At 29.3% G+C, this 13,124-nt stretch overlaps 1 protein-coding gene and 1 long non-coding RNA gene across 5 annotated transcripts in view; one reads left to right on the forward strand and one right to left on the reverse strand.

Moving 5' to 3' along the window:
- LOC145194821 (sodium/mannose cotransporter SLC5A10-like) overlaps positions 1-13,124 on the reverse strand; it is a 297,350-nt gene that overhangs the window by 240,771 nt on the left and 43,455 nt on the right. The window lies entirely within an intron of this gene.
- The window catches only part of LOC149880282 (uncharacterized), a 28,513-nt gene continuing 19,009 nt past the window's right edge, over positions 3,621-13,124 (forward strand). The window contains exons 1-4 of one of the 4 annotated variants that reach the window (XR_016446336.1): positions 3,646-3,802; positions 4,183-4,293; positions 5,040-5,126; positions 5,414-5,555. This is a non-coding gene — a long non-coding RNA (uncharacterized LOC149880282). Of the gene's footprint in view, positions 3,803-4,182; positions 4,294-5,033; positions 5,127-5,413; positions 5,556-13,124 lie in introns of those variants that run through there. The other 3 variants (XR_016446335.1, XR_016446334.1, XR_016446333.1) reach the window with 3 other exon arrangements.

Raw genomic sequence — 13,124 nt, forward strand, 5'->3', positions numbered from 1 at the left:
ACAATAATAAAATTAAAAATAACAAAACAGTCGAAGAGGGATGTTAACAACAGTCAAAGAGGGATGCTGACAAACAACAAAAAATAACTGGTAGTGGAATAAAGCATTAAAAACTATTGGTTGACTCCATGAAACTCATTAAAAAATTTCTTTGCTTTAAAAGACACAGGCTTATCTATCATTTCATACATTGAATAAAAGTAAAACCATTTCCACACTGCCTACAACAACTTTGTTTGTGTAATGTACATGATTAAGAAATTTATTTGCTGAAGTCATTTTATTATTGATACTTTCATCATCAGAACTTTCATCTACACTAAACTCTGATTCTGAGCAAGTAAAATCAATGTAGATGCACAAATCCTTTTCTATATTTGCATTTTCGAGATCACTATTATTATCATCACTATCAACTTCACTATCGTCAAAATCTATGACAAAAGCTTCTTCAGAAACTAACTTTGTTATAACTTTTTGTGTGTGTTTAGAAGAGTAAAATTTTTTTAAAAATGCCATTATTTATTTTACTTTTAGTTCTGAAAATAAATAAGTTGCATCAAATTACACACACTCACACACACATATCTATAATATATATTTATGTGTGCATATAAACATGTACTAAGCACACCCAGTAAATAATATAGCATTCTACTCAATATAACCAAAAGTAACATTTATAATCACATTCACAGTAATATTACATTTACTAAAAAATTTGAATAAAAATGATGATATTATAAATGATAATAATAGTGACAGTATTTTAATCTTTAAACTTATTTTAACAATTAAATGATAAAAAAATATTTTAATTAAAAAAACATATCGCATAAAACAATAGTAATAATGGAAGAGATTTTATACCGTTGACGCGCATTATTGTTCCACAACAACAAATTAATTTTGTTTATTAGATCAAAAAGGTAGAAATAAACAAAAATATAAATGAGTAGTAAGAACAGTACTATGTTAAACTAACATTAAATATTTTTTTCACAACAAGATCAGAATTATGAATCCTTTAAATTAGAAGCATTCGTTGTCTGCTCCTAGTACCGACATCACCCATAAAAAATCATATACAAAATGTCAGTGGTACTCTGAAATAGTAAAGTAGACTTTTTCTGCAGCCCTTTTCAACTTTCCTATATAAAATAATATTGTTTTCAATCGGTTAGGATGCACTACTTGCTTTGGGGAAGCTTAGTTTAATTTGTTGTTATACAACAACCCAGAGCATGAAAGGGTTAAAGCATTATCGTTCGAATATAAGAAATCGAGTAAATGGACGTAAAAATAAACGGTTTATTAAAACTAAGTATCGTTCAGATATAAGAAATGCAAATCTATATTATACTTTTCAACGAAAACTGCAGATAGAGCAAAGTAACATTTGCATTTTATAAAATAAACGCTCACTGTATATATTTTATCTTCAAATCAGTGTATGATAATTTAGGCACTTACTCTGAAGCTGTGGTAAATAGTGAAATTGAGATAAATTTATGTTTTCATTGTTTCTATTAAGTTGTCTCCAGATAATTTTCAAAATTTGAATTTGATTTTCTCAGTTCAGAAAAACATGGAGTTAGAAAAAAACTAGTCTAACTTCGCTAATGTTAAAAAGCCCTTAAAAAAAAAGAATCACGAAATTGCCGACGGAACAGTGCCTCGTTTTTTAAAGAAGTACGCTGTAGGTAAATTTGCTGTTTATCTAAAACAGAATGTGCTTATTCAAATAACCTTCAAAAAAAGCATCACTTCAAGCTGATATTTTGTTTGAATTGTTGAACCGTTGTATACCCAATTAATTCATTTGATCGTAGCTCTTTACTGGACCGGCTTCAGTTTGTCATCTTGATCGGTGGAGAAGTGATGGGCAAACCTTGATTCCGTTCCGTCCGGCAGTAACGTTCACAAGCATTTATACCCGTTAGAGTTAATGCATCAGATAAACTCATGCATTACTTATACTGAAAGAATAAGATAAAAACTCATCATACTTAGAAACTAGTAAAACTTAGCTTAACAAACCACCGGCAGCACATATGCTGTCAAGAGATGTGTATAAATGCTCGTAAATGTAACTGCTTAAACTGCTTAAATGGTTTTAACCTTCTGTTTATTATCTAAAACGCTTTATGATTTGTTGCATTTCTTTTTACGATAACGATAACGATACGATAACGATAACGATAAAAAACAATATCTTTGAATTACCTAAAGTTTAAAAACATAATAATAAGTAAGGCCTAACAAATTTGGGGTGAATATAAATATAAAAATATATGTTTGGGGTAAATATAAAATAAGTTTATAGAAGGCATTTTTTATTACCACAGAAAGTGCGTCATCAAGCTGTTTTTTAGGCCAATATGGACTCTTAATCAAGGAAATGAATTCTTAATGTTAAAACTGTTTTAATTGTACCAATTACGTGTACAAAATCTTTTATTTTTATGACAAGTAAATTGTCGAATGTGATTACATTTCCATTTCGCGGTTAAGACCGGTTGCTGATTAAAAAGAATAATCCAATACAGAATTATCATATATGAAGGCAAAATATATTTTGGAGGCAAAATATGTTTTGTCTCCAGGATTTTGTCAATTTCTAGTCCTGGAATTTTTAAACTCGTAGAATGGTTTATGCTTTTTTTAAAAAAAAAAACTCAGGAGAAATTTAACGAAATCGTTTCGCAACGAGCAATAAATATTCAAAGCAGCTACTCATAAATTTAAAAACTTTTAAAATTATGTAAATTATTTTAAGAAATCAATCATAAATTAAGATAAATCATTAAGATAAATAGATATAAATATGTTCATACAAACGTTTACGCTGCGCACATGCAATCATTTCCTCCTAACATTTAAACATCTTTTTTTAAAAAATTATTTTTGCTTAAAAAAAATTGGAAATTTTAAAATGCTTATTTCTATGGTTAAATTTAAATAAAAAAAAAATTGACTTGTGAATAAAAAGACACAGGTTTTCGATCTTCTAGTATAATTAAATAGTTATTAATAATATATAAATAGTAAAAAAAAAAAAAAACTAATCTAGTTTAATTAAATATTCTGGTAACTAAGCATTAGTGTTATCTTAATTGTTTTTACGAAGACGTAAATTTGAAAAAAAATTCGAAAGATTAAAGAATGTTTGCTAAATTTTCTTAAGTTATACTTTTTTGAATCGATTTTTATCGTGCAATTATTAATAAATTTAAATCAGATAATCTTTGTAAAAAGAGAAAACTTGAAGATTTTTTGAATTATTCGTGGAAAACAAACATATAGTGATTACAGGAGGATGAGCAAATTAAACTAACACTGACGCTTATTTGCTGGAATTTTTAATTATTTTAATTGGTTGTTTAAAACACCAATGCCTACAGGCGTTGATATTTTAAACAAACAAAAGTCTACAAAAATTTCCCGACGGATTAATGTAAGTATTATTTTAAAATATATGTTTAAACGAAATTTGTTGGATCAATTTAACTTTGCGTTTCCTTTAAATTGTAACGAAGTAACCAGTGCAAAACTATTCATGCCGTTTTCATTGTTTGCCTTTAATCTTTTGCCGTTAATGTAGACAAAATAGGAAATTCACAATTTGCGAATAAACCAATATTAAGCAACACAGAAAAGTATAAAAAGCAAGTTTTCAACTGAATATGATAATTGAGCTGTTTTGAAACAACTCGACGAACAACAAAAATGATAAAAGTAGCTACCTTAGTAGTTCTTTTTACTTTATTGGCAACAGCACAACTGATTTCCATAGGCGCTGGTATATATTTTTTGTTTAAGTGTGATAATAAGTAGTCATATTTATTTTGTGTTTAACAATATTATTTGTGATTAAATATTATTAATAACACTATAAATATTAAATAACTATATTTTTTCTTGTTAAGCTTAAATTTCTCTTATTTATTAGCTAGTTTATTTAAGTTTTTTATTCCTGATATTGGGTCGTTACTAAACAACAATTGATGTAAGGTTTTTATGAAATACAATTGGATCGATGTGTTAAATTATTCATAAACAACTTTTAAGTTAAATATCTTTATTAAAAAGGGAGCATAACCTAAATAATGCGTTTTGTACGGCTCATTGATTACAAAAGATTCTTATCATAAAGAAATTTTGTTAATTGATCTTTGTTAGTTGAAGCTTGTCCGCAATGCCTGTTGGACCCTTGCTCAACTATACTATGTGGCTCCGATTCTGTGTGTACTGCTCAAAGTTGTTCGTGTGATGCAATATGCGTTAAAAAAGGTAACAGAATGCTATTACGTTATTTTATTGCATAGCAAGTTTAATTTTTACGTATGTATGTATGTATGTATGTATGTATGTATGTATGTATGTATGTATGTATGTATGTATGTATGTATGTATGTATGTATGTATGTATGTATGTATGTATGTATGTATGTATGTATGTATGTATGTATGTATGTATGTATGTATGTATGTATGTATGTATGTATGTATGTATGTATGTATGTATGTATGTATGTATGTATGTATGTATGTATGTATGTATGTATGTATGTATGTATGTATGTATGTATGTATGTATGTATGTATGTATGTATGTATGTATGTATGTATGTATGTATGTATGTATGTATGTATGTATGTATGTATGTATGTATGTATGTATGTATGTATGTATGTATGTATGTATGTATGTATGTATGTATGTATGTATGTATGTATGTATGTATGTATGTATGTATGCATGGCCGCCGAGAGGGGGGGATGGACGGGGAAGATTCCCGGGGCCCCGCGTGTGTACAAACAATTTTTTAAAGTAATTTTTAAAATATTTAAATAGTTTTGACTTTTAAAAGATTTAATCAACTTTTATTTTTCATTTACAATAACCAGAGCACGCTTCTTTTGGTCCTTAGTATGTAATTGATCATAATGAGGGGCCCGAAATTTCTCTCGGCAGCCATGTATGTATGTATGTATGTATGAATAAATAAAGTAAAAATGTACATAAATAGTTTTAGATTGTGTAAGCCAGTGCCCTTTGAGCTGTTCTGTTGGCTATGAATGCATTTTCAATCCTTCAACATGTCAATCAGGCTGTCAACTATGTAAGATTTTTTCTTCTTCTTTTTTTAGAAACTCTTTAAACAATAACTAGAAAACGCTTTTTATTTTAATTTATTGGATAGTAAGTTTAACTCAAAGTTTTCTGTAAGCTAATACAAGAAGCATTTTCATTTAATGTAAGGAACTCTTTAAACATTAACTAATACTATAACTTATATATATATATATATATATATATATATATATATATATATATATATATATATATATATATATATATATATATATATATATATATATATATATATATATATATATTTTTCTGCAGCAAAGAAGTTATTGTATTAACAAAAAGGTAAAGATGATCATTTCCCTACACGACGAGTCGATTATCCGGTCATATTTTCTACATTCTGTAAATTATGACTCTAAGAAACCTTTGCAAAAAAGAAGTTGTATTTATTAAACAAAAAGACCTGCTTTAATATGCTGAACTTGCACGCGCTTGTTCCCTGGAAAACTAACAACTACTTTTCCTATGTAAACTTTGTCCCGTCATAAAGAATCATAAAATCTAAATAGTTTTGTGAACCTCCTGGAACTTATATTTTGGTAACCCCATACTCTATGTGAAATTGGTAAAATCAGTTAAACATCAAAGTTTAAAATATCCTAAATTTGCAACATTTAGCAACTTTAAGGCACAATTTTTAAGTTTTATAATCCGTTTCAACTTTTTCCGCTATTTTCTAGACTCGCGAAGTAAACGTAGCTTTTCATGTATTTTAAAAAAACTGATGCTGCTGCAAGCGTTGAATTAACTTCTAATGCATAATTTTAACTTTGATTTCAAGTGGATGAGTTATGTAAACAACAGTAACAAAACTTTGGCACTGCCTGTCAGTAGGTTATGTCAGCAACTATGAAAATGTAGCGCCTCAAAGTTTGAAAAAACCGTTCTAAATTTGTAATATTTAGCAATTTTGAGGCACAATATTATCAACATCTTTTGGATGATAATGTCGTGCCTCAATATTGCTAAATATTGCAAATTTAGGACGGTTTTTTGTCTGTCTAAATGTCTGTCAAAACTACTGCAAGAATGGATCTTTTGGTTGAAAAACGATGACTGCGTTTTTTTTGTTATTATGAAATTAGTTAACGATAAATCTTAGTAAAATTAGCATCCGAAAAATTCGCGAGTTATGCCACTGCTCTTTTTTTAGAGGTTTTTAGTTAAAAAGTTATTTTTATGTTAAGACCCGTTTAACCACTTTTTCCAGTAGATTAATATGAGGTATGAGGTATGATGTAGCAACCTTTAAAATTAAACTAAAAATATCTTTTTTCTCAAACATTTTTCAAACCTTTTTTTAACGTTTTTCTAAAAAACTGTCAAAAGGTTAAAAAAATAAGATGTTCTAATCTTTAAATAGTTATATCTTTTGAGCACCAAATTTAATTTTGATGAAATGTGAAATTTATATATTTTGATCCAATTTTTTATTGCACAAATTTTTTTTTTCAAAACTTGATTTATCTTAAGCAGTAGGTTACAGGGGGACTTTTTTTATGGCTATTTTGTTCAAGATCTCAATTCGCTAAGCACGTACTTAAAGCCTAAGTTTTTAATTAGCTTAAAGGCTATTTACAATATTTTAACATAAGTATGTCAAATTTCTGACATGTTTGTTTCAATAAATTGCTTGCATTGTCTTTTTTTCAGGGGAATTGTGTTAACTTGTTTAATTAGTTAAAACAAATTAACGCAACTTAAATGAATATTGATTTACAAAATGAAACTCATCAAATGTATAAAAATTTGTTTTGTTTTTAAAGAAAAATTTACTTTTAAATAACTCAGCAACCAAATTACAAAATGAGTAAGACTATTTCCAAAATAGTCTTACTCATTTTGTAATTTGCAAGACTTCATTCGAAAAATGGGAGATTTTGTGGACCCTGGATTCAGTTTCGACAAAAAATTCTGAACGTCAGCCAAATTAAAAGGTTGGTTAAAAAGAACTAAATATTTGACAGATTACCTGTGAGACAGGTAAGAAGTGAAAACATTTTGAACTTATAGATAAACCATGATCTTCCAGTTTGTGTGAAGTTAGAAATAACGAAGGATACAAGAAAAGTTATTGGTAAAAGTTGAAGGAGACAAGAAAAGTTGTTGACCGGGATACAGGAGAACACCGATATGGATGTTGAAACGTAAACTCATGAGTGGTAAAAGCATTTTTGAAACAGATACTTTTCATTGTACTGAAATATATATGCTAGTAAATGAATTATGTTCCTTCAGGTAATTGGATATCTTTTTACATCTGCTGTACGTGTTGGGATTGATGGTGGACAGAAGGCCATTATAAAAGTTTTTGAATCAATAGCATTAGATTATCAACAAAAGAACCCCAGAAATATTATAAGTTCACCAACGTGATCATGCTAGGCATACTTTGAAATATAGAGGAGAACCATTACAATCTGGACACACTTTTCAAACTACTTCCCCTAAACATTCAGAAGTTTACCTTGACCGCTGAAATCAAACTTAACTGGCCTTTGATCATCTGTGAGTAACTTCTGTCCTTACCTTGACTTTTAAAGCTGATGCAGATTTTGAATAAGCAATACCCCTAATTTTATTTTAAATATAGGACTACGGTCAAAAATACTTATACTGCCACGGTGATGGACCAGTAGATGAGAAAGGAGCTCCAGTTTACTAGATTTAGATTACTAGAAGATGAACTTGAAAGGTGAAAAATTAATGGCAAACTTCATATGCAGCTGTAAAACTACAAAAATGTTTCTAGCTTATGCCTGTTTGATGAGAAGTTGGATGATAAAATTATTTACATAGTTCCACCACCTGAATATCATCCCTACGAACACCATTTTAAAAAATTTATTGATCTTCTCTTTACTGATAAAACTTTAAAAGAGCTTTTAGAAAAGAAAACTGTTTTCAGACATGAATACAATGTTGGTTTGATGGAGTCAACCTTGCCAAGGTTTTGAAATCTTTAGATGAAATGACACTTCATTCCTCAATTGAAATCTTCAATCTCCTTTTGAATGCTTTGAAACCCTGAGGAGATTTAAAGAATGTAAGTTGTTATATATTTTATTGTTCCAAACACTTTTTGGAATAAATTTTTTTGATTTAATCTTTACAGGTTGAGGGTGAGTTAACATGACCCTGTATTTTTATACAGGGTCATGTTAACTCACCCTCAATAAATCGTTTTTCATTACAGAAGTTTGAATTTTACAATTTTTATGACAGTGTAAGAAAAACATTGTTTTTGAAATAGAATTTTTAAATAAAGAGTATTTTTGTAATCAATTACTAAAACCTACATTTTACATTTTTTATAGGAAGGTTTATATTTTTCGTTAGTTTTTGATATTCAATTTTAGTTATATTCATACACGATGTTGCTTAAAATTGAATTTACTCAAAAACAAGATTTACAGGATTGGTTACCATTTTATAAACCAGCTAGATATTGTTAAATTTAAAATACACATCGTGCTGTTACAATTTTCTGAATTTATTTTTGGAATTTAGGTCTGCTGTATGTGTCTCAGTGAAGAGGGTGGGGACTTTTTTGTGCATTTCAAACAAGTATCAATCGAGCATGGGGAAAGTTCCAATATTTTTTTTTTTCACTGTTGCAAAACAACGATGTTTAGCAAAATCTACGAAAATTGATGCACATGAACAAAAAGCAACTTAAAAAAGTCCCCAGCGACCTAAAGTTTAGGGTAAATCAAATTTTGAAAAAAAAAACAAACTGTGCAATCTTAAATTGGATCATATTTCATAAAGAAATTTCACCTGACTGAAGTTGACCCCCTCACTTTGTTCAAATTAATATCTTGAAAAATATAGCTGCACAAACGAAAATTTAGCTGCAACAAACCAACACAAACGTAGCACAAACGTTTGACACCAGTTTTATTTAACAAAAGTTTAGAGAGGTCAGAAGAGTTCATGTATAATATAGTTAGTATACGTGGGTGATTGAGTTGTTTGATAAACACTACATAGATTAATTTTTTTCTTCGACCAAAGCTATCATATTAACAAAAGTTTCTGTTTTTCTGAGTGCATGAAGTGTTTTTCTGTGTCATACTTTAGAAGAGAAATTATATTGACCAAAACGATGAAGGTTTAGTTTTGTAAAGAATGCTACATAATGATAATATGAATGTAATTTATTTGATGTGCATGAACAAGTAGGTGGTTTGTTTCCTTGAGCTGGAAAGCGGTTCTGAATAATTAATAGCTGATCAAAGAAACTAATGGTATAAGATATGTCTTTAGTATCATTCACAGACTCAGATTACCAACACGAACTTAAATCAAATATAATTATGACTTTAATGCAAATGCGACTTTTCGTTGATTTTCCCTTTAAACTTTTTTTTAAACTTTTTTTATTTGTAACAAAAAAATTACTTATTTCTTTTCAGATTCACATAAGGTAACTGCAGTTTTTGACGACATGGTACCAGAAAAATCAGCGAGTGTTTTGATGTGGCGTTTGCGTTAACTGCATTATTTTAAATAGCTAATTGTTTTAAAACGTCATTGTCTTCGTGTTGTTTAAAAATTTACTCAACTCTGTCATCAAAACAATTAGTTTTTTATAATAGAGTTGTTTAAATTGAAATGTCATCAAATCAAGATAAGAAACGAGAAAAAATTTTGTATTTGCTCGTTGAAAATCTTGTTTTAAATTTTTTCGCTAAAGTTCGAACAGAATCTCCAGATTTCTTTTCGAACTTTTGCGAAAAAAATCTAAGACAAGTGCTTCCACTACACAAAGAGTAAAGAGATATTGTGGCTATAAATCATATAAAAAAAAAAAAATCTAAGACAAGTGCTTCCACTACACAAAGAGTAAAGAGATATTGTGGCTATAAATCATATAAAAAAAAAAAAATCTAAGACAAGTGCTTCCACTACACAAAGAGTAAAGAGATATTGTGGCTATAAATCATATAAAAAAAAAAAAATCTAAGACAAGTGCTTCCACTACACAAAGAGTAAAGAGATATTGTGGCTATAAATCATATAAAAAAAAAAAAATCTAAGACAAGTGCTTCCACTACACAAAGAGTAAAGAGATATTGTGGCTATAAATCATATAAAAAAAAAAAAATCTAAGACAAGTGCTTCCACTACACAAAGAGTAAAGAGATATTGTGGCTATAAATCATATAAAAAAAAAAAAATCTAAGACAAGTGCTTCCACTACACAAAGAGTAAAGAGATATTGTGGCTATAAATCATATAAAAAAAAAAAAATCTAAGACAAGTGCTTCCACTACACAAAGAGTAAAGAGATATTGTGGCTATAAATCATATAAAAAAAAAAAATCTAAGACAAGTGCTTCCACTACACAAAGAGTAAAGAGATATTGTGGCTATAAATCATATAAAAAAAAAAAAATCTAAGACAAGTGCTTCCACTACACAAAGAGTAAAGAGATATTGTGGCTATAAATCATATAAAAAAAAAAAAATCTAAGACAAGTGCTTCCACTACACAAAGAGTAAAGAGATATTGTGGCTATAAATCATATAAAAAAAAAAAAATCTAAGACAAGTGCTTCCACTACACAAAGAGTAAAGAGATATTGTGGCTATAAATCATATAAAAAAAAAAAAATCTAAGACAAGTGCTTCCACTACACAAAGAGTAAAGAGATATTGTGGCTATAAATCATATAAAAAAAAAAAAAGTTCCTTGTCGTGAAGAAAAGCGAGAAAATGTTGCAATTCGTAGTTCAAAGCTGTTCTCTTAAAAATTATTTGCTAAAAAACCTTGTTTGATAATTGATGGTGAAACTTATTGACTGCGTATTTCCGATCTCTTCCAGGACACCAATATTATTCAGCAATTAATCGCAAGAAACTGAATTCCCAATATAAATGCATTGTAATGCTAAAATTCGCTAAAATGTTTTTAGTTTGGCAAGCAATTTGTGAATGTAGTGAAAGAGCCTCTTGTTTTGTGACAACGGTAACAAATAACACCAAGATATACATTAAAGAAAGCCTCAAGAAGCGTCTTTTTCGGTTTTAAAAATCTCATACGGGTAGTCCGCTATTTAGGCCCAATTTAGCATCATGCCACTACTCTGGAACGACTTTAAACTGGCTTAGAGAACATAAAGCAGATTTCGTTGAAAAACACTGCAATTCACCAAGTTGTTCCGAGTTACGTCCTATCGAAAGATATTGGGCTATTATCTAAGGAAAACTGAGGTTCAATGTAAAAGAAGCTGAAAACATCCAAGACTATAAAAGTGAATGGATTAAAGCTAGCAAGAAAGTTCAGTTGAAGACCGTGCAAAAGCTGATGTCGAGTGCAAAACACAAAGTGCGTGCGTTCTCAAGTATACAACTTTGCAACCTTTCTTAAGTGAAATTTAAGAATATTAATATATGTACTTTCAAATATATAACATTCAATATCGAAATACATATATAAATAAATACTCTTTAAAATATCCGCGCAGATTTTTTTTGGTGAATGTCTTATTATAGTTTGTCATAACGACTTCCTGTACCTTAAAGAATTCATACTGAATGTTGGTGTTGTGTTGTGAACAAGACATGGCTCATTTCTTTTAGTGTTAAACATGATGAAAGAAACTGCAATGAAGCACTTTTAAAAAAAAAAAGCACTAATTAAAATGAACAAGGAATTTTTCTAGTAAATACAGTAAACTGTCCGAGCCTCTCAAGTTTAATACACTAGTTCACTAATAATTCCATAACATAACTTACAATATACAAAGAAAATAACTTCCTTTCACGAGTTTTTGTCATAACGACTATGTGCAGAGCACAGTCTAAGTACTTATGCTAGTGTTTTCAGATGATATGATTACATGCTTTCTCAGATCATTATACATCTTTCAAGTGTATAGAGTCCGTTTACATGTTATGCACAAGTGTTAGTGGTGTTTGGCCCCCCTGTACTCTCACTGTGAATTTTCCTCCTTGCAGTAGCAGAGAAAATCGAAATTTATTCAGAGAATAAACTTACTTTGCTTTGAAGTCATAAATTCGAGTGCGGATATTGACCATGATTATGAATTCTAACTTCAAATAGCTGTTCACGTAGTTAGCAAATCTTTTCTTCAACTCTTATTTGTTTCTTTGCAAAGTAGAGTGTGTTTGTTAGTCCCCCTCCCCCCTCCCCCCTGGTGATCAAATTAAGAGGCATGTCACTAGGCTTATTTCCAAGACCTGTTTCAAATTTTATTAAACCCATATTATAATTAATATGCTTATGTTCATAATTAGCAAGTAAGCAATTTGTAACTAAAATTCGATGGTAGTGGTGGGAGGGGGGGGGGAAAGAGGGGCTGAACCTTTGACCTTTGGGAAACTTTTATTAATATCTTGAAAACCATAGCGGCACAAATTACAATTTTAGCTACACAAACCAGCACCAGCGTAGCACAAATGTTTGACACCAGTTTTGTTTAATCTTGTGTAGATTTCAAATCTTATCAAAATTTTTTCGGTAGAGAAGGCCCTCTTTTTTTTTAACCTTTTAGCAATTTTAGAAAAAGCGTAAAGTAATTTTGAAATTATCTTTTAATTCGTTTTCAACAGTTGCTACCATGTTAACCCACAAGCAAGAGTGGTAAAAAATCACTTAAAGTAAAAAAATAACTTTAAATGTAAAAAGTTTAAAATTTAAATTTTAAATTTAAATGAAAACCTTAAACTTTAAATTTAAATGAAAGCCATAAAGAGCGTGGTGAGTGATAAAAATGAAAAAGAACTCGTCTTCACATTAGACTAAAAACAAAGCATCACCTTCCCCCTACGGCCATGTCTTAAGTCATCCAGTGGTGACAAAGGATGTGAGTTTATTTTATAACCGCATGGGGTAATACCCATGCTTTTATTTTTTAAATAAATTTTGTACGAGTCGATACGGGAATTTAAACACGATCATCATCCCATCAACCATGAACAAGACCTTTTTTAAAAA

This window comes from Hydra viridissima, unplaced genomic scaffold (assembly GCF_058129835.1).
Source record: "Hydra viridissima isolate aposymbiotic clone 2 unplaced genomic scaffold, HvirCarnegie_v1 scaffold_13, whole genome shotgun sequence".
NCBI classification, from domain to species: Eukaryota; Metazoa; Cnidaria; class Hydrozoa; order Anthoathecata; family Hydridae; genus Hydra; species Hydra viridissima.